We start from the raw sequence: 23233 nt of genomic DNA, 5'->3' as shown, positions 1-23233 counted from the left end.
GTCATGATCCCAGGGTCCTGGGATCGAGCCCCGCATCAGGCTCCCTGCTCCACTGGAAGCCTGCTTCTCCCTCTCCCACTCCCCCTGCTTGTGTTTCTGCTCTCGCTATCTCTCTCTCTCTGTCAAATAAATAAATAAAATCTTTAAAAAAAAAAAAAAGATAGTATACACAAGAGCTTTCCACTTCTATTTCCATCTTCCTTTCTCTCCATGAAGGATACCCTTCCTTTCTGCTCCTGGGCACAGCTACCACAACATGGTTAGTTTCCCATTTATCCTGGCCTAATACACTTAACAGCCAGGAATTATAAAGGGAAGTAACCTTTGATAAATATTCCTGTCTATTGTTCAGTGAGGGACACATGGGGACGTGTGATCAGGGCTTATAAAAATACACTTCATATTATATCTCATTCTCTGCATACTTGCCTATTCTTTTATGCACAGTTGTTTTTACTGTTTTGTCTTTCATAATATTTCCTATACAAAATAAAGAAGTAAATAAAATATTTTGGGTACACAAGAAGAAAAATATCAGAATTTGCCATTTCTAGATATTTCTAGGTATCACCCCTTAATCTCTATCACATCTTCTTTTATTTTTAAGATTTATTTACTTATTTTAGAGAGGGGGGTCAGAGGCAGGCACAAAGGGAGGGGAAGGGAGACTCTTAAGCAGACTCTGCACTCAGCGCAGAGCCCGATGTGGGGCTTGCTCTCACGACCCTGAGAACAGGACCCTGAGATCACGACCTGAGCCGGAAGGAACCAAGCGATCAACACCTAACCAACTGCGTCACCTAGGTGCGTCTATATTACATCTTCTTCACTCCTGAAGTTGAAATATTGTTTAGGACAGTGAGAAACACCATATTTCTGAGTATCTAAAGTTATGCATGTCTTATATTAATAGAACTGAAATATTAAGTATACATAAGTAGATAAATTACTATCAACTATTGAAACTCATGGCCCCAGTGTACTTTGAAATTGCATATTCCACTAAAAATGCCTGATCCATTAGGTTTTATTAAGAATATTACATATGCATTGAGAGATAAAGGAAACACAGATAGGTATCTTCCATTTTACCTTATCATCAGTACCAAATTAATAACTGACATATAGTGTGAATAATTTTTACATCAAATTTGTAAATATGAAACAAATATCTAAATATCTCAATTAAATTTTCTAGCCCTCCATAGCACTGTCTGTTTTTTCTTCCCTGATACTTAGAAGGTTAGTCATAATATTTTGTATAAATTCAAAATTATTCAATAAACAGTATATTTATTTAAATAACAGTTTGTTTTAATACATATTTTCTTATGAGCAACTTTTAATACATACTTTATTCAGCAACTTTATTCAGCATAGTGAAGCAAGACAGATTTCATTATCAATTAGTGCTACAAAAAAGTCTTAATATCTAATAGAGGCTTAATTTAAGAATACATATCTTTGGCTCTATAATATTTTCTTTACGCTACTACCTGATTTTCCTTCTCAAAGATTTTGTTTTTGCTGCCAGCAATGCTAACGTATATAGCTACCTTCTAAAATTAAGTCCTATTTATTTCAATAACATATCTTTGTCATTATTTTGCCACTACTGAAATGGATAGTGTTTACAGTTTAATTTTTAATTGTCCATACATTTGGACTTTAAAATTAATACTACAGTTCTAGTTTTCCCTTAAGGAACATATTATAGAATACATGGAACATATCACTTTGATGATCACATTAGCAATGCCCTTAGTATCAATAAACTGAGTATGAATATAGAGTAAGTATCCCCAATAAAATCTAGCCTGTAGATCATAAGGGAATAATGATAAAGTAACAAAATGATATATGTGCTTCCTAGTTAGGTTGAAACAGTTAAAACAACAACAACAAAAACAGCAAAAATATATAGACATTACCATTTTGAAAAACAATTTGATCTCACTGCAGAGTCTTACCTGGAGGGTATCATTGAACAGAATATCATAAAAAATTACTACCACATAAAAATGAATTTTAATTGTCAGATCACAAAACATACTCTTCATTGTGTGTCGTTGGGGGCGTGACATTTCACAAAGGGCATATTTTATCTACTGAAGTATTGGAGGATTTATTTCAAGGATAAATTAGCTGTTTGTATATAACACAAAACAAATTGAGTGTTTTATTTTCTTTCTTTAACTCTTGAGGGCCCAGGGCATGCCACCTCAAAATATGCCACAATTACATATTTATTATTTTGAATTAAAGCTACTTAAGGAATGGTCAGTGCAGGAAGAACACTCTGACCATCCTTTGTCCAGAAAGCAGAAAATAAATCTCCCATGTGAAAGGTACCCTCCCTGTACCAGGAGGTAAAGAGACATAATTATTACCAGAGATAGGGAATTCAGAGCCAAGAAGTCTATATAAACAAATCTGGTTACTTTCACTAATTTACTACCCTAGCCCAAATCCTCTTTAGAATTCTTACTATTTGAAGCTTCCAAACATAAGTTGTCTTTGTCTTGCCAATTCCTCACAGATTTATGTTTCTTTGTTTAAAATGTATAAAAGCTGCATTATCTTGGTAACTTGCAGAGGGGTCTCAATTTTATTGTGTGGCTTCAGAGAACATGTTATTAAACTTCGTTTTTCCTCCTGTTAATGTGTCTCATATCAATTTAATTCTTAGATGAGCCAAAAGGTAGAGAAAGGTAGAGGAAAAATTTTCCTCCCTAACAACTCAAAGTAAAGTCTGACACAATTGAAAACAAAGGATATGCAAAAAGTAGGACTATATTTACACAAACATGTGTGTATTTTAATTTGTTTTTAAAACAAATTTAGAGAAACTTAATCATTTAGGAACTCTAAATACTGCCAAATGCCTAAAATTTTACAACTACTACTAATTATTTTTTTAAAACACAGATGAAAAAACTGCAGCAAAGAGCTATAGTTTACAAATCCCATCTAAGGACTGCACATCTTGACTTCAGTTTTTATTATAATATCAACAAAGCAAAAAATAAACAAAAGATAACTTTAGAGAAAAAGTGATTTTATTTCCTTATCTCAGATTGTGTAAGAATGTCTCTATTCTTTGTAACTCCAACTCATTGTTGCCACAAATAAAATATCTAATGTAAAAACTAAGCATTTTAATATTTTAAATATTCACCAAATAGCAAACAAATACTAACAATGTATAGAAACTACCCGAATATCTATTTACTCATATTTTATTTCCTCATCAAAAATTTTAATTATATCCAAAGAGATATGTGATATCAAGGAGCCTAAATATATTTATTATAAATGTTTTAGAATGTTTATAACACTAGATGTTCTAAAATATGACACTTGAGCTGGCCTTTTTTTTCAACAGATACATTTTCGTATTTTAGAGGACAAATTATATATGAGTCACCTAACATTTCCCAAGATGTAAGGAAACATCATTAAAGTGAGAAGCCCATGGTGCATGATGATGACCCAGGCTTCTTTCACAGCCCCAGCTCCACAAACACTACCCTTTGGATTGTTTCCAAGGCCATTCCTAGAATGCCTAAAATGCATCATGGATCTCTACAGTCAATATCATTGAAATCTAAAGAGTTTTTCACTAGTTAACAAATGAAAAATATCTAGACACTTACTAGCTGGAAACATCTTCTTGACTCTATCTGGAGTTTTACTAATACACCAGTCCAAATATTTGTATGGCTCCCAATTATTTGTATGCCTCCAAATAACTCCTCCCAATGTTAATATGTGTAACACTAGCTAATAAATAGGATAGAAATTTAGGATCACTGGCTAACAGAATGTAGAACCATGTTTTGAAAGCTTTACTCCATATAAATCCCTCAAAGACCCCTACACCTGAGGAAATAATGAGCCTGCTTTGTCTGAGGTGCTTTTCTGTGCACTAAAGGTATAAAAATGACAAAAATTCACAAAAGTTCTAACAGAGTTATAATCTAGTTGAGACTCTAGAGATACTTCACACAAACACCCTCATTCCAACTACAGTATCTTTCTTCATCCCTTTTTTTTAATGTTTGGGATAATACTTTGATTAAAGAAAGAGTTCATCAGGTAAAGAACTTAGAGACCATATACTAAGATATCATTAAGACAGAATAATATATTACATTTGGGAGAAAAGAATGGAAAATACATTTGGTTACATTTTAACAGCTACAGGGAACAATGTGTATGTAGGGTTAAAGTATAATTAGGGGGAAAATATTCCTGATTTTAAGGTGATACATTATTTGGAAACAAACTCTTAGGTGTCGGTTGAATTTTATAAATCCATTTTATAGTGAGGCTTCAAATAACTCAGGTAATAAATCAAGCATCATCAGAAGGTGGTACAGGGGAGGGGAAGATGGAGAGGGGAAGGTGATAAAGAACAGGAAGAAAAAGTAACAGAACACACAAAGTAAACACTACATCTCAGATCAGTACAACTAAAAGGGTCAGAAAACATCTTACTATTCAGAATAGTGGGAGAATTAATCACTTTATCTTTTAATCATTTTAAGGGGCTTTCATATATTTATCTTTGGATAAATCCCAAAGCCCTCCAGGAAAAAGTAGAAGAAAAATGCTTAACTGGGATGATTCTTATCTTGGGAGTAAGGTAGAATTGGGCTCACAGGTATATTTTAACAAATTCTTTTTTCTTTGGAGCTTTGATATAATGCTTAATAATTTATATTAGATTTGTAAAAGAAAAAAAGTATTAACACTAAAAAACTCAGAATTTCAATATAAACCATTTTCAAAAAATTTCAATTTATTAGAAAGGATTTGCTCTAGTGCTATCTAACAATGTTCACATTTATCTCCTACAGTAACCAAGATATATGACAAAATGAAGGAACTGACTTTCTAGAAGAATGTAGCAGTGCTTTTACATATGTATATGAAAAATATTATATACATATGGATATATATATGCATACTTGCACACTCATATTGGAAAAATAAAAACAATTATAAAATAAGGGTCATGTCTTTTTAAATTTTAAAGTTATTTTTTAGACACATATTTCAATTCTTCCCAAATATATGTCATTGATGAATCATACAGAATTTTCTTCCTCAATAATTGCTTTTAATTTCCCATAGCATATATCCATGTTGACATAAACTTTAAGTGCATATAACTGACTTTATACCATATATCTAAATTTTCCAACGATTCTTTTTAATTGAAATCACAAATATGATGTGTAAGAGACTGAAAAAGGCTAAAAAGACAGTGATCAGGTTTATTAATGGCTACAACTAACACATTTAAAAAGCCCATGATAGTCCTGCTTCAAAACTTTCCTTCCTCTCCCCTGCTGGACTCTGCTGTGGCCACGCAGCTATCCAGCCACCACACTCACTCCCTTTTGTATGGGCGTTATGCTGTTGCCATGGATATAGCCATCTCTACATTTTTTTAGCTCCTCTTTTAAAATATATTTTTCTTCGACCTCAGGAGAACACGTAATGTCATACACTCACTATAGTCACTTAACAGAATTAAAAAAATACACAAAACTTCTACATCCCTGAAATCATTTCAATCATAGCATAGCTATAAATATATTCAAACCCTAAATGTGGAGACACCTACCTACTACATTTTTAATACTAATGGAATTCTCACTGACATACAGTAATTACATAGACCCAAAAACCCATTTAAAAAAATTTTTTTATTTCAACTTAGGAGGGAAAAAAATCATAAAATACCTGAAAAAACAGTAATAAATTTCCAGTCTGTAGACACCCTGATCTTCATTGTCTTTATCATTTCCAATGGTTGTCTTAGAAAATTAAGTGGGATGCTAAACAGTCACTGCCAAAATTAAAACCACAGGCTAGATTTTAGAACACATGCATAAGAGCAAATAAATCTTTACACTAGGTGACAAATGAGCCAGAGTTCAATTCAGATTTCAGAATCAATTCACCGATATTCCAAGTCAAATTTTTCACACGTTGAAATTAAGCTCCACAGCACTTCCCTATGGTGGTGGTCAATTCACTTTAAAGAATGCATTATAGGGGCACCTGGGTGGCTCAGTTGTTTAAGTGGCTGCCTTCGGCTCAGGTCATGGTCCCGGGGTGCTGGGATGGAGCCCTGCATTGGGCTCCCTGCTCGGTGGGGAGCCTGCTTCTCCCTCTCGCTCTGCCTGCCTCTCTGCCTACTTGTGCTCTCTTTCTGTCAAATAAATAAATAAAATCTTTAAAAAAAAAAAAAAAGGAATGCATTATAATAAAGAACCTTCAGCATTGTGGTGAAAATGTGTGTTATCCAAATGAATTCATTGAAGTGGATACAGAAGTGAATCAGTGACATTAGCATGATGAGGTGCCATGCTTCTGGATTACTGGCATTGCAGAAGAGAAAAAAAATCCCCACCTTTTTTATATGACCCTAGATTTCACATAGCAATATTAGTCAGGTGTCAATCTATCTTCCAGTGATCAAGAAAAAAATTTGTCATTATTCAGTGATAACACTGCACAGCTACTAGAAAAACCATTCAATGCATGGGGTAGCCCACTTGTCTCCACATGTAAAGAACATACTAGAAGTAATAGAGATAATGTAGAATATAGGTTAAAAGCATAGATTCTGAAATCCGACAGCTGGGTTCATATCTTAGCTCAGACACTCAGTCACTGTGTAAGCTTAGGTGAATCAATATTAACTTATTTGTGCCTCAGTTTTCTCACCTGTATGTCGGGATAATAATAGTTACCAATCTCAGGTTATTGTGAAGATTATATATATATACATATACATATAAGGCCCTTAGCATAGTGCCTGAAACCTAGTAAATCTCAAGAGTCTTATGCTATATAAATCTCTAGAAAAATTAATAGGTTAATAGTAGAGGGGAAAAAAGGCTTTCCAATTACGAAGTAATTAGTATCTAAGAATTCTTATTTTTGATGTTTTGCAAAACACATCATTTAGTGATTATTATGGGTTTGTGGATGATGTGTAATGTTATATCTACCATTTTAGTTATATAATTGAATTAGTCAAAATGCTAACTGAAAAAGCTGATTTTTAGGTAAAGAAAATACTACCCTGAAGAGTGAATTGTTATGAGCCAGAAATAACTATACCACATGACTCCATATTTTGAATTACTTTATATATTTTACATTATAAAAAAACTAAATTAAAACAAAACACTTTACACCAAGAACTAATTTGTATTAATACACAAGTATATTTTTCCCAGAATACTTAAGGCTACTGACAAATACACATGTTAAGTCAACAAAATATTCTTAAAATAGGTGGAAAATGGGAATATGGAGCCAAATCAAATATTCAGAGGTGGGGATGGGGGAGAAAGTTTTCTTGTGAATACCTGATATTATTTAACCTTCTCTAAAGCCCTATGATACAACTTGCACAGATTCAGATAAGAAAATGAGGCTCAAAAAGGCTAAAGAAGTTGTCCTTTTGCAGAGTTAGTAAACAATTTCTTCAAGAAATAAATATGCTAAAAGAACCAAGGAATTTTTTTCATTTAGAATAGAAATGTTTGGAATAGATATTATCTTTCTCCTAAACTGTGTAATGTCATTACATTAAAAAAAAAAAAAAGTCAACACGTACTTACAGGTACCTTCTATGTATATAACAAAGGGCTAAATGATACCAAAAAAAAGTAAAAATGCATTCCAAATATCAGTGGTCGTAGCCCTGCTTTACTGATACTAACCAATCAAGGGCAGATTATATCATCACATTAAAGATCAACACTTTTGAATATATTGTAGACTAACAGTTTTTCACATAATTAGATCATTTTCAATCTGTTTCACAAGTTTGCTTAACACAAACTATATTTTCTTTTCCAAAGCAATAAGTACAGGATTATTGTTTGTGCAGCCTGGCACCTCGGCAACTATACCTTAGGGATGGCTTAAAAGACAATTTAAGATCTGAATATAATTAAAGACACTGCATAAATAAAATTTTATTAAATGCCTGTAAGGCTATTAAAATAAGCTCTTGGCGGCAGGGCGGGGGGAGCTCTAGGGATATTTTCAACCTTTTCCTGCGGGGATGATCAGTTTTTAACAGTGCACAGATAGAAAATAGCATCATGAAAGGCCTCATGAATTCACAACACTTGAGTAACTCCAGTCTATCTCTGCTCGGTCCTCCTTAGTCTTCCACTGCTGTCAGAGCCAATAGTGACCATATTACACATGATCATAGTTTTTCTTCTTGTAAAATAATAGGTTATAGAATGTACTGCCCAACCCCACCATATCTCTCCATTAATTATAAGATTTAATCATCGAAATTTAATTCGTATACAGGAGATGCTTACTTTTTTAAATTACCTTTTTAGTAAGTAGCAATATTTAACATCTATGAATAGAAGTTCACAATACATAAGCTTTTTTTTTATTATGATTAGAGTCTATTAGGGAATTATACTGTTTCTCCTCATCTCCACATATTTTCCAGAAAATTTTAACAAATTCCAACTCATGTAACAAAAGCATCTAAACAGCTATTGGTATTATGTTGGATTCCTTAAACACTTGACTGAAACCCAAGAGCGATGAAAATAATTGTGAACATAAGGAAAACTATCAAATAAAAAAATTAATGTTTTAGTGTATGATAATGACATCAATAATTACATTAATAATCATATAAATACATGCTTAACTATTTTATTCAAAAATTAAATGTAGTTGGTATTTTGCATGTCTTATTTTTCTGGTGACAAAACTTTTTTTTAAAAAAGTGGTGGCAAACTTTAAAAAGCAGAATATAATTTTAGCCTAAATATAAATAGCTTCCAGAGTATTTTCCCTTAGGAAAATATTCACAATTAAGTCTTAAATTATAAGTAAATGAAGACATAAAAAAGACATTAATTTTTTTTAATTTTAGATAAATGAAGACAAAATACATAAAAACATACTTGGTTTGTGGACATAAGAATATATTTTATAACTAAGATTACTAGACATGAGGTAAAAAATTGGCGGCATTATCACAAAGCAAATAAAATGTTTTGACACATGTTTATGATGTCAGTTAGGTGCAAGTTACTCTTTCCCCAACATCTTTATGATAAATTAAAATGGTTTGATAATTGTCCAACTTGATAAAAATTAAGCATTTTTACAACTTTGAAAAATTTAATTTTTCTCAAATCTGAAAAGAATAAAAAATTCTGATTCCTTGCATATGCCAAATTACATAGGTGAACTGCGTGTGTACGTGTGTATATGTAGAACAGGAATAGTTTATTTTATTGTAAAGACAGAGTCCATGCATATTTTTGAGTTAATGAATACAGTAAATATAAATAGTTGGCTATTTTGAAATAATTTGAACATTCCACATAGTGTGAAAAGAAGAAGCTAAATGAGGATTTCTTAGGTCAAGGAGATACCCAGTGATAAACAATCACAGAGAAAATTCCTCAAATGTGATATCATCATCAAAGCAACGTTTTTTTCATATGTACACAAACATGTGAAGTCAGTCCTTTAAATTACAACCACCTAACCAATGCACAAATATTAAAACGAGTATCTAAGATTAGTTTGAGTCAATGTTGAATAATTTAATGTCTAATCTTTTGACAACATTTAACATTTAATTTGATCTACAGGACCGAGGTGATCACTTAAAATCTTTAATTTTCAGTTTTTGTTATCCAACAAGTTACCTTGGCAAGTCATTCAACTTCTCTAGGTCTCCTTTTTTTCTAATATCTAAGAAAAATCTTTTTTAATAATTTCTAAAATCTTTTCCAATTCTAAAATTATGTGATTTAATATATTAAAAGATAGTAATTATTGGTGCACTTCAGGTATTTAAATAAAAGGACCGATGACCTCAAAACTGTACTACAAAATTCTACTAACCACATATGTTGAAAGGCCGGGTAGAAAAAGTGATTATTCATAATACAAAATAATTCTTATCCTTAGAACATCATTTTAATTTGGCTTCCTAAAAAGGTATTTGCTTTAATCTCTTTAAAATATCATTTAGGGGCGCCTGGGTGGCTCAGTTGTTAAGCGTCTGCCTTTGGCTCAGGTCATGATCCCAGGGTCCTGGGATCGAGCCCCGCATCAGGCTCCCTGCTCGGCGGGAAGCCTGCTTCTCCCTCTCCCACTCCCCCTGCTTGTGTTCCTCTCTCACTATGTCTCTCTCTGTCAAATAAATAAATAAAATCTTAAAAATAAATAAATAAATAAATAAATAAAATAAAATATCATTTAATTTACAGCATTTTAATATGCATATAGCTTTTTAGGATCATAAACCAAAACCATTTTCTTTTAAACTTGAGAGAAATACAGACCTAAGAAGGTTAATCATGTAGCCTAAGGCCATAAAATAGCAAAGCTAGAAGTTCTTGCATTCTTTAAATTCGAGCCCCCCCTGGAATTTATACTCCTAATAAAAAGCTGTTTTGTAATGATTACTAGACTGGGCATCTTTTGTTCTGAGTGCTGAACATTTAAACACATATGAATTTAGTTAAATGAGAAATTCTGTGGTAGTGATTGTGGTAAGTAGAAGTTAGCCTGGTTAAATGAGAGTGAGTCTACTGGGTTTTGTTTTGTTTTGTTTTTTTAATTAGTTTTGTACCACTACAAACAAGTCACTAATAGCAATTCCAGTAGAGGAATATAGAAGTTAATGTTTTCAGTTATAAAAATACAACACAGCTAAAATTATAAAATATAGCATTTAAGTCATTTTAAAAACATTTTAAAGTGAGCATTTTAATAAGAAAAAGTAAAAATTAAACACTAGAATTCATTTCAAAAGGTTATCTTCAATCAACAGAATATACTGAGAAAATACAAATATAAGACCACTTGAAAGAAATTCAGTTGAATCAAAATATCCTTTTAAAACATTTATATTCCTTTGAATTGTCTTGGGTGAAGAATTATAAAGTTGAAATGTTAAATGATCTATAGGATGTATAAGTGCAAAGGAACTGAACTTTAAGCTGGGCCCAAACAGGAAATAAGTCTACCAAGGAACTGAAAATGCCTATTTTATACAGCACTTATGCCAAAGAGAACTCAGACTCCAAGGAGACCACTGACTGACAGTGAGTGTATCCGCAGATGCAGAAGAGAGCTGCCACCTCAGTGCAGTTTTGTTGTGGGTGTTTTTCTCAGGTGAAGCAGGCTGGTAACTATTAGAAGTATTTCTTAGTGAGAACTGGGGCCCTCTATAGAAATCAACTGTGAAGAGACTTGCACTAACAGGCTATCCTTTGAGCAAATGCGTAAGTTGACTTTTACGATTAAAAAATACCAACAAGCTGCCTCATTAGAAGAGAAAAAAGGAACAGGCCAAGTTCAGCATGTAACACATAGAGGCAAGTGTCCATAAATGAAACCTATCTCCTTAACCATATATTTAAGGTTATTACAAGTTCCTCAGAATAAGGAGAAATCTTGTAAGTATCCCATGAATCTACCTTTTATCTTCTTATAATGTACTATTATTCTTGCTACACAGTTTAGGTTAACGGATTTTTTCAATTAAACTTTTACCTTCATAAAATTCAGAAATATAAAAACCTGCTCTGTAGTATTAAGCATTGTTCCCCAAACTATATAGTTTCTACCTTTCTATTAGTGGAAGTTTCAAAATATTAGTATATTAGTGGGAAGTGTCTGAATTCCATAATCTGTTTGTTTGCTACACAAATATATTAGTAACAGAATACAGAGTTCAGACGCTTGCAATATGTCTGGTTTTACTCATTATGTATCTAAGAAATATCTAAGAACTATAAATACAGGTGACTCCTGAACAACACAAGTTTGAACTGTGTGGGTCCACTTACAAGTGTAGTTTCTTTCAATAAAGTACAATACTGTAAATGTACTGGCCCTTCCTTACAATTTTCTTAACATTTTCTTTTCTCTTGCTTACTTTATGTAAGAATGTAGTTTAAAATATATATAGCATACAAAACATGTGTCAATCGACTTTATGTTATCAATAAGGATTCTGGCCAACAGTAAACTACTAGCAGTTAAGCTTTGGGGGAGTCAAAGTTATATGTGGATTTTCAACTGTAGGCATCCCTAAACCTCATGTTATTTAAGGATCAACAGTATATCTTTCTATTTGCACCAATTTCCCCCAAAATTCTACATTTGCATGAAGGACAATTCTAATAATACTTTTTTAATTGAGTAACAACTGACATACAACCCTGTATTCATTTTATGTGTACAATATAATGATTTGGTATACGTCTATATTGCAAAATTATTACCACAATGCGTTTAGTTAACATCCATCACCACTTATAGCTACAACTTTTTTTCCTGTGATGAGAACTTTTAAGATTGACCTTCTTAGCAACCAGTAATACTTAGTTATATTTAATTAAATTGATTAAAAATCAATTACGTTTTGGGTTTGGAGAAACATACTGTATGTGCCCCGCATCACTTATTCAGAATTACTCACTTTACATTACAAATTCTGTTAGATACATCTGTATCTAACAGATGACAATCGGCAACTTAGTAAAACACATCATTATAGCAATAATGTACCTATATTTATTTTGTATTTCTTACATAATACAATCAATTGCATATTCATCAGACATTTTTCTAAGGTCAATGTGCAACTTCCTGATATATTTTGACTGCAAAAAAAGTGCAGCCCAAATGTGAAAGATGAGAGGACAAGGAGAGGGCATTGAACATTTATTAATTGGTGATATTCTCCACCTCTCCAAAGTAAATGAAGAAGGGTACAAGAAAAGTATCATTCCTTCTCCCTCTCTCTTTCTTATTTATGGCAAATTATTAAGGCAAAAATAAATGGAGAGTTCCCAAGCATGGCATGGTATTAATCAGCACCTTTGTTTTTCTCTTAACAAAATGAACAGAGAGAGTAGTTGAACCTTGTTTTTGTAGAGGATATAACAATTTTTAAAACTTTACGCACTAAATCCATGTAAGGGTACCTAATATGAAAAGGTATAATGAATAACAGCAACACACAAATTTTATGGGCTATGGACAGTTTTTAGTACACATTTTTAATCATCTGAAAACTTCTACAGAAGTTTGGTCACCTCCATGAAATTCTGTGATTTTATTAACATGATTCTTTGTTCCTCTTGTAAATTTTATGCATCAGAACTCAGACATAAAACCAAATGATATAAAACTTAGGCTCCAGCAAAAGAGAAACAACAACTCTTCTCTGAATTTCTGTTTAATAAACACTGTACCAGTATACATTATTGAAAAATGAATCAAATGCAAATTTTAAACTACATAAGAAAAATAAATAGGAAAAGCTGCCACTTTCAAGGAAAAAGCTGATATGGAACATAGATCCAAATAAATGACTTTGCTTGGAAAACTTTACCAATTCACAGATAATGGAGACGCAAAAAGTAGTCTGGCCTTTTAATAAAGCATCAGCATTGATTTAGCAATGTTTTTTTTTTTTTTCCTTGTGATAACTCTCTGGTGCAGGCTCTATAATCTTCATATACAACTATATGATTCTATTCATTCAAAAACAATAGTTGCTCATCTGGAGAATATATCTGCCAGCTGTGGCATCTGGCCCAATGTCTTGTGAATAAAATAATAGTTTTCTCATTTTAATCATCTCTTAGATTTTAGGTCCTTCCAGTGATTTTAGACAAAAGAATTAAAGATTGTTTGAACGGTATGGATGATAATGAAAAAGTATCATTCATGCAATCCCATCTCTTATTTACTGTTAGGATTTTAGCCCTTCACACAGTACTGATACATATTGCTCAAGATATACTTGAACATATATATACTTGAAGATACACTTGATATACCCTTTCTGTGGACCCTTTCCACAGTGCCACAGATTGATTCAGTTAGAATGTTAAAGGAAAAATGACGTCCTCGAGTATATTCTCCGTATACGTATTTAAAGCTCTAAATATGCACACTCTACAATGTTGTGGCTGCCTTTCTTTGGGTCAGAGATTGCTTTACTCCTGAACATCCTTCTCCTTGCTCAGTTGTTTACTCTCTTATAAGGTAGCTATTCATTTTATGTAAACCTGTCTCAGGTGTCGTACACTAACAGTGTCCGTTGTATGCATGTCTTCGGATTTGTAACCTCATTTCTGAATTTACTACACAGTTCATCCTTAGTTATATTTGACCTTCCGTTTATGGACATTCAGAATTTTGCCTATTTCCTGTCCTTCATCCTATTATATTTTTAAGCGTCCCTTATAAATACGTGCTCATTGAACAACTCCAAGGTAAGCCTTGCTGTGTCTTCATCTCATCATCTCTGCCTTTGTGGAGTTTACAATCCAGTGATGGGGATAGACATTAATGAAATTTGGAAGCATGATGTAGAGTTGGAAAATTATCATATTACACATGAAATCATTTTGTCATGAAATATAGAGTTAGAAGTATATGCTACTACATGTGAAAAAGAGAAAGCAGTCCCTGACAGCTGGCCTGACACTATCAGGTAGGCCTTGATGTTGCTGTAAGTTGGTCTGACCCTCACTGCTAGGCCATGCTGCTTGTGTACTGAACAAAAACATTTTCATAGAGCACCAGCATCCGATACGGCCACTCTGTGACTGGAATAGGTCAAGACAAAATAAGATCACTCTGTAGAAATACTGAGCACAGACAAAAATAAGAACATTATACAAACTACAAAAATCTACACACATCCCCTATTGTGGCTATCATCAGTAACTGCTTAATCTTTACCAATGACAGCTTCAACTTTAGTAAGAATTATTAAACCCAAGCACAGAATTACCTCTGCTTTCTGGCAGCATCCAATGCAGGAAAACGACCACTGCTTAAAACTTCTCCCAAATTAATCAGTACAAGTCCATATCATATTATATATCCTTTCTAACACCTTCTGACTGAGCCACCCTATGATTCCTCATCTGTGTAGTGTCCCTGCAATGTACCAATAAACTCGACTTGTTTGAATAAAAGTACGTTTACTGTAGTTCTTGGCAGAAGGACATTGACACATATTTTGGGAGTGACTATTAGAATTAAGTATCCTCATTTATGAACTAAAGTTTTCTGGAGTCTTAATTACATAACATAAGAACCTAATAATTAATCTCTCAATCCATAAATGTGTCTGAACTTCCCAGCATACACAGGCATAGTAGTTAGCATATAAAAATAGAAATGTTACATTTACATACATTTGTTAAGTGGCTCAATATAATGAACACAGTACTTATTTTTAAAACCAGGTCATCACTCCATAAATATATTTTCATATTTGATATATAAAAAGAACCCATGAACAAATGTTTCATATTGCTATTTATGATCAAGGTTTCTTTCATTGGCAAATATTTTGTATGAGAAAATATTTTCTTTGTTAAGAGAAGGGAAAGAAATTTATTCCCTGCCTCTCATTATCAAATTCCCTCACTTATGAATTAAGATTGCTGGACTACTTTCCTCCAGGCCCTTCAAGTCTATGTGTCTTTGTGTAAGAATCCACAATTTTCCAGGATCCTAAACATACCTCCAACATCTGAAAATGTATTCAACATTTTAGACCATATGCTCCGAATAAATTAGTTTTTGCAACATATTAACCAAATAGATACTGAACTTCAATAGGAGTGAATGTAAGAATATTGCCAAAACTGACCCTGCAACCGACGCATGTTACAGGTGCACAGTCCAATCTGCAGTGTTTAAAGTAATTAAGTCTTCCTTATAAACAAGCAGCTGTCCTTTTGCCCAGAGCATCTGAGGGAAAATATTTGAAAAATTATAAAAATGTAAGGAGTAGGTGGCTTGTATTTTTTTTCATTATAATATTTAACAATTGGAATGGTTTTGATCTCAGGTAAGTCACCTTTTTATGTCCTTTCCACAGCTACACACTAACTCCTTGTAAATTAAGGCCATTAGTTAATCATAGGGGAATCTCTGTGAAGAAAATATTTATGAGGGGACAAACTCATTCTTTACAATAGTGGAAAGTCTGCTATTTTTTCAGTCAACAGAGGTACCTTTGCACCCAGAAGACATTATATCTTTACTATCATTTGCTATATTTTTACAAGGTATACACTGGTTCATTATTTCAGTCAGTAAAAGCTGGTAAAAATGCTACTAATTTGGTCAAGTTTTTAGCACAGTTATATATGGCTTATTTAATCAGTGGATGTAAATTAAGGGAATAGACTGGGCCCTCGTGCAGTTTTTTGAAACCCTGTAAACTAATAAACGTTTTTAATTTTTTTTATTTATTTTTACAACTTACCCATTCAGTTGAAACATGCCTTTAAAACTACCATCAGTCTGTACCTACATCAGGTCAGTTCCACTGAACGATCAAAAGCTTAGGAATTGTTCACACTAGATGTGTCTTTATTAGAGTTGATTTGTCCTTCAGGTCACGTTTAACACCCTTTACTTTTCTAATTCACTATGCAGTAAAAAAATAATAATAATAATAATGCTAGAATCATTAAATCATAGACTCTCAGTAGGATGAGACCTTAGAAGTCATCTAATAGGAACTCCAACCAAATGCAATAATCTCTTACACAATGCCTCTTCACAGGTTTATAATTAGATTATAAGCTCTTCATATTTTATTCAGGTTTCCCATAACTAAAGTTTCCCATAAACTAAAGAACTTAAAAATTAATCCACAAGGAATAGAAAACCAAGCTGTAGGCAAGTAATAAAATAAAAGTGTGTAATATAATTCACAGCAAAGTACATTTATTAAAACTTTAAATATACTGTTATGGTGTTGTTGGACCATTAAGTGCCAACACTACAGCATAAGACATGAGACATCACAGGGAGTCATCAATAAAAAGGTCCATAACATTTGAAAAGGTTCAGCCATAAATCCCTCCCATCCCTCACTTGGTTCACCCCCTACCTCCCAATTATACTCCAACTCTAGGCTCCATGCCTTTATGAGAACATTCAGGACAACCACTGGACTAGAACTTCTAGGCTACCATCTTTGAATTCATCTCATTCATCTTTGAATTCCAGGACAGGGCAACCAGAAGACATACGTGCCTGGTATAACCCAGATTCTCAGGCCCATACTGCCTGAATCAGCCTAAAGCTACCCAAAACCCCATCCTTCTTCATGTTTCATGTCTGAGTCTTCTTTATTCCCGCATGTTGTTTCCAGGCTATTATTCTCCTTCCCTCTTACAAAACTCAATATAACTTGGAGTTCACTACAACTGATTCTCCCACCCTGTCCTCACCTCTTCCTGTCAACTAGCACTGCTGGTCAGCAAGGACGATGGCACTATGTTTTTTACTTTAACAGATCATATCATTTTTTTAACATTTTATTTATTTATTTGTCAGAGAGAGAGAAAGAGCACAAGCAGGGGGAGTGGCAGGCAGAGGGAGAGGGAGAAGCAGACTCCCCGCTGAGCAGGGAGCCCGATGCAGGACTCGATCCCAGGACTCTGGGATCATGACCTGAGCCGAAGGTAGACGCTTAACCGACTGAGCCACCCAGGCATCCCTTAACAGATCATTTTAAAGTGTGCAGAAGTTTGTAAGGAGACAAATTAGAAACCCACTATAGTTCAAGAGATAAGAGTAGCTTAAATAGTGATGCTGAAAGTTAAGACAGACCAAGTGGACGGATTTGCTTGTCACTTGTTCCCTTCCAACCTATTAGCTACAAAGAAGCAATTGCTGTTGGTCTTGTTTTAAATCATATCATGTCATGTCTTTGCTTAAATCCTTAAAATGGATTTCAAATACACGTAGAGGAAAATAATGAGTCTTTTTCTAGTTTACACATCTGAAGTGATCAGAACTATACATTTTCCTTCAAACTTATCTTCTGTCCACTGCCCGCTACACTCTGCCACACTGGTGTATCCCCTCTCTAATCCAGAGCAGTTCTCTTTGCTTGAACTACCCCCTCATTCTTTACATGACAGGCTCCTTTTTTATTCTTAAACTCTCAGCTTAAATATTACTCACTTCACTGACCACAACTGAAGGTAACCCTCCCCCAAATCATTCTTAACATCAGTGTATTCACTGTTTCCTTCCCAGCACTTAACTGTTTGTAATTATATTTGTGTACATGAAAAATATTTCATGATTGTTCTCTCTCATTAAAAAGTAAGACACAATTAACTCATGTAGTGGAAATAACGGAATTAGAAAATCAACATTTGCCAATATCTTAATATGTACTAATCAATTCAGGCAAAAATCACCAGTGGAAGCTAAAACTAATGGCTGAAAATTTAATTAATGATAGGACTATTACAAAGTACAAGTATATAACCTAGTCATGAGGAAATAACCACACAAACTCTACTTAAGGGATAATCTACAAAATTACTACAAAATGTCAATGCCATGAAATACAAGAAAATATTCAGGAATGATTCCAGATTAAAATACTAAAGTAATATGAAAAGTAAATGCAACACAGGATCTTGGATTTTATTTTGCTATAAAAGATATTATTGGAACAAATAAAATCTCAGTAGTCTGTATATTGGAGAATAATATTGTTTCAATGTTAACTTCTTGAGTATTCTAATTTTATAGCAGTTATTAATATAAGAGAAATATACACCTAAGTATTTAGGGGCAAAAGTGGCAGCACATATGCAACTTATTTTTTAAAAGTTCTAAAAACTTTCTAAATACATACACAAACACAAAGAAAAGTGTAAAGTAAATATTGTAAATGTTAACATTTGGGAAATATATGTGAAGAGTATCCAGGGATTTTTTGTTTATTCTTTCAACTTTTTTCAAGTCTGAAATTTCATCAAAATAAAATAAAAAAAAAAAACAACAGTAAACTAACAACTCCAAGTATATACTTTATTTTTAGTAAATAGCTTTAAGAGTTATTTTCAAATTTCTCACCTTGGAGCTATATACATTTCTCATACTTTAATTAATTACAAAATGAGCTTTAACACTCCCTTGAAACTATTTTCAGATTTTGCAATGTTTTTGAGTATGTCCTCATTGGTAAAATGTTTTCATCATTCCAAAATGTATTCTGTTTTTATAAACAAGTAGAAGTTCTTAACCTCTGAATTAGTAATCTAGAGAATATCATTTTTGAGACATGAAACAAATATAATCAAGCTAGATGCCTGGATTTCTTATATAATTTCTTATATAATTCTAAATAATAAAATGAAAACACTCTTGAACAACAGTAACATTTTCAAGACTAATTGATTCCCAAGGAGACAGATAATAATAGTAGTTAACTTTTTTGGGTACCTAATATATGTCAGGTACCGTATTAAAACCTTTAAATGAAATAATCCCATTTATTCCCGACAACTCTTAGGTATATACTATTATTATGCCTATTTTGTAAAATAGAAAACTGAAGCTTAGATGAAGTTTTTAGTTTGCCAAATATTTTCCATCCAGCATGGAAACTCAAGAAATATAATGCCAAATTAGAGATTTTTAGCCAGTATACCATCCTATCTGCTCCCAACATGGAAAATAAAGCAGGTAATATGGAACAGTGAAAAGTATGGAGGAACTTAGTTGTAAAAGATTGATGCTTAACTGGATGTTTAACTATTGGGACATAAATTTAACGTTTCTGAGCCTGTTTTTTCATCTGTAAAGAGAAAAAATATTTTATTGATGTGGTAATCAAGTTTTTAAATGAGATAATATTAAAAAAAGACAGGAAGTCAATGATCATAATATGCAATAGTAGCTAACATTTACTATGAATTTAAGATAGATGAAGTGTTTAAATTTAATCCTTATAGCAATTCTTTGAAGTAGAACATTTTATTATCCTCATTTTTCCCAGATGAGGAAACTGAGCTTTTGAAAGGTTGGGTGATTTAATAAGGATAGCGATGCTAGTGAATAGCAGAGGTGTGATTACAACGTAGATCTCTCTGACTCCAGAATTATCCCTCTTTAAACATTACTTTATTGCTCCTAATTTCTCCTGGAAAGGGTACTTACACAGCTTAAAGAGTACATGAAAGGATATGTTGGGAAACAAGATAGTAGGTGTTGAGCTAGTTTGGGTAAAGAGTTGAGTATCAGTTTAATTTTTTTTTTTCAGTTCAAACATTTATTGAGAAGTCAGGATTATTTTTCTTGTGGTAAATCAAACACAAACAAAATGGCACAGAGCCTGTACGGCAACCATGTATGAAAATGTGATCGATATTTTTACTTATTTGAAAATTTCTATCCATATAAAGAACTTAGCCAGATATTTTTTGATTCACATACAGAACACTATTTATCATCCAACCCATAAATTATGCTAGATTCTTTTTTTTTATGTTTTGCAATCTCTATTTTTTTTTTAACGTAGTGTTCCATGATTCATTGTTTGTGCATAACACCCAGTGCTCCATGCAGAACATGCCCTCTTTAATACCCATCACCAGGCTAACCCATCCCCCCACCCCCCTCCCCTCCAGAACCCTCAGTTTGTTTCTCAGAGTCCATCGTCTCTCATGGTTCGTCTCCCCCTCCGATTCCCCCCCCTTCATTTTTCCCTTCCTACTATCTTCTTTTTTTTTTTTTAACATGTAATGTATTATTTGTTTCAGAGCTACAGGTCTGTGATCCAACAGTCTTGCACAATTCACAGCGCTCACCATAGCACATACCCTCCCCAATGTCTATCACCCAGCCACCCCATCCCTCCCACCCCCCACCACTCCAGCAACCCTCAGTTTGTTTCCTGCGATTAAGAATTCCTCATATCAGTGAGATCATATGATATATGTCTTTCTCTGATTGACTTATTTCGCTCAGCATAATACCCTCCACCCACATCGTTGCAAATGGCAAGATTTCATTCCTTTTGATGGCTGCATAATATTCCATTCTATATATATATTCCACATCTTCTTTATCCATTCATCTGTCGATGGACATCTTGGCTCCTTCCATAGTTTGGCTGTTGTGGACATTGCTGCTCTAAACATCGGGGTGCACATACCCCTTCGGATCCCTACATTTGTATCTTTGGGGTAAATACCCAGTAGTGCAATTGCTGGGTCATAGGGTAGCTCTATTTTCAACTTTCTGAGGAACCTCCATACTGTTTTCCAGAGTGGGTGCACCAGTGAGTATCAGTTTTAAAACAGATCGATATAGGTCAGCGGTGTGAACTGTGCTCTGTAGTTTCAGGATTTTTTAGGTGTCTCACTCCCAGTACTAACGCATGTTTAGAACACAATGGAAGATCTTGATAGGCAAGTGAGTAGACACAGCACACTGCAGAAATCCACAGGAAAAAGGTAAAGGTCTTCCCTTTGTTTTTGAGCTCTGTTCATCCTCTGCTACCACCACAAAGATCTACTCTCTACTTCTGCCAAACATAGGAGACACCATCACTGAGGCTCTTTAACCATGGAGACGTGGCCCACAGTGATCAGCCATTTAAAAACCATACTATGCCTCTCCTCAATGAAAAAATTTCATCTAATAATTATTTCTATCCTTTCCTGACTTACGATAACACCAATTTTGTCATTTAATTACATTATCTTGTATTAAGTCTTATTAGTCAACATAATTAAAAGGGGGGGTGATTTATATCATACTAAAAATAACTCTCTATGCTGTAAAAAAGTTAACAAAGCTAAGCGTGGACTTTACCAATAAATTGCAGCTATTTTGAAACCTGTTCTACTGATGAACATAAATATCTTGGACTCACAAAACTGTGTACAACAGATACCTGCTTCCCTCTTCCCTCATTCATTAATTCATTCTTTCATTCTTTTAACCATTCATTTAGCACTCTCTGACTTTTGCAGAAGCTACAATTATAATTTATAATGGTCAAGTGTGTATATAAGGCAAATTATGAAAAAGCATTAGCTTGAGTTTAGAAATATAGTCTGATGATAGTAAGTCTCTGCATTCTTATTTAATTTGAACTTTAGGTTGTTAAAACCGATCTTATATCAACTTGGTTGTTAATTTAATAAGCATATAGATACATGTGTATGTGCATGCATATACACACAACCACACATATACTGAGAGCTGACTTTGTGTCAGACATAATGTTAAGTGTACCCCCCCAAAATGAATAGACCAAATCTCTAGTCTTGAAAAAAATCATTGTATAATGTTGGTTTTCTATGTGTAATTGAATACAATTTCTTAAATGCCAGAAACCTTGGGACAAGTTACTTAATAACTCTTGGCCTCAGTTTGCTCATGTGAAAAATGACAATGATAATAATAGTACTCACCTCATAGGTTATTAGGAGTATTAAATGAATTAATACATGGAATGTCTCAAAATAGTTCTAGATCCTTACATATATATATATATGTATACATATATACATATATTACTCCTCTCTCCTAATTCTATTCTTTCTTTGCCCTCTCTGACATCCAGTCACATAGACTATTCTACGTTAAATGTTTCAGTAGGAAAATAAAAGGGAAGGGGATATGGTATGTTGGGAGAGTGGGAGGTCATAAAGGAAGGACTAGAGAATGAAAGAAAAGACCTAGGAAATCTTTTATCTTCCAATAACCTAAGTAAACCCTTAAAGGATCCTATTGGCTTAACAAAATGTATGAGGAAAGACAGTTTAAGAGTACAGATTTCTATATTTCTTCCCTCTGCCATCCTGCAATGAAAGACAATTCCTAGGGGTTCACCAAAGAACAGAAAAGACACAGTTGGGAACTGAGAGAGCCACTGGTCCCTGATCAAAGATTTTGTGTCCATTCTCAGCTACAGAGTGATGATTTGTGAGTCTAGGCAGACAAAGCCTTTGGAATCCATGTCCAAGTGGCATAGACAGAGCAGAATGATTTGATGTCCCCATGTGTGGCTACAAGTAGCACAAAATGTGGCTAGACCTAAAGAAATCAGATGAAGAGGAAAGCAGGATATCTCAAAAGTAATTGATCTGCAGTGGGGGTTGACAGAAGATGAGACAGAACCACAGACATCCGTGAGGTTGGATAACCTTGAGAACTAGCTGAACATCTGCACAGTACACTGGTTCTGGGTAAGTCCTCTGGAAGTCAGAATCAATCCTAAGGACAGGTAGTTGCTGAGTCTTGCTGACTGATATTAGTTATCCACCACTTCTATGGGATTGCAAATCAAAATAGAAAGTAGACTAAAGTACAGATAGATAAATAAATG

The 23233-nt window shown here is 33.5% G+C and overlaps 1 protein-coding gene across 2 annotated transcripts in view; it reads right to left on the bottom strand.

Annotated features, from left to right (window-relative positions):
• The window catches only part of GRID2 (glutamate ionotropic receptor delta type subunit 2), a 1423646-nt gene that overhangs the window by 1337374 nt on the left and 63039 nt on the right, over positions 1-23233 (bottom strand). The window lies entirely within an intron of this gene.

Source organism: Halichoerus grypus, chromosome 3 (assembly GCF_964656455.1).
Source record: "Halichoerus grypus chromosome 3, mHalGry1.hap1.1, whole genome shotgun sequence".
NCBI lineage: Eukaryota > Metazoa > Chordata > Mammalia > Carnivora > Phocidae > Halichoerus > Halichoerus grypus.
The sequence above is the reverse complement of the archived record's forward strand: the minus strand, read 5'-3'. Positions and strand labels throughout refer to the sequence as shown.